We start from the raw sequence: 476 nt of genomic DNA on the forward strand, positions 1-476 counted from the left end.
TGTGTCATTATAGCTGTACTGAGAATTAAACAACAAATGATAATATGACTCGGATTTTGAGGTCAACATAAGCTTGAAGAACAGCATCTCATCTTTTGATTAGGCATTCTACAACCTTCTGGACTAAATTCAACAGTTGCAGCCCATAAGCTCTACCCTTTTTTTTGGACAGTTGTGGTGATGCTGCTTTACCCATTTACACATCCTCTGAATCTTTTGTTTCTTGTCCCATTACCATCTCCTTGTGCCTTGCACTATTGTCCTCTTGTCAATTAGGCTCTCCTGTTTTCACTCTATCGCAGACCTTGTTAGTTCTTTCCTCCCTACTCCCCCTTTCCCTGCCATGCTTAAGAACTGTTATGTCTCTAACCATTCCAGTTCTGAGGGAACATCACCAATTTGAAATGTTAACTCTCATGTCTCTGCAAAAGCTGCTAGAAGAACACTACAGGTGTTCACTGTTGTTAGGTGTTGGG

The sequence above is a fragment of the Cetorhinus maximus genome, chromosome 17, assembly GCF_964194155.1.
Source record: "Cetorhinus maximus chromosome 17, sCetMax3.hap1.1, whole genome shotgun sequence".
Lineage (NCBI taxonomy): Eukaryota > Metazoa > Chordata > Chondrichthyes > Lamniformes > Cetorhinidae > Cetorhinus > Cetorhinus maximus.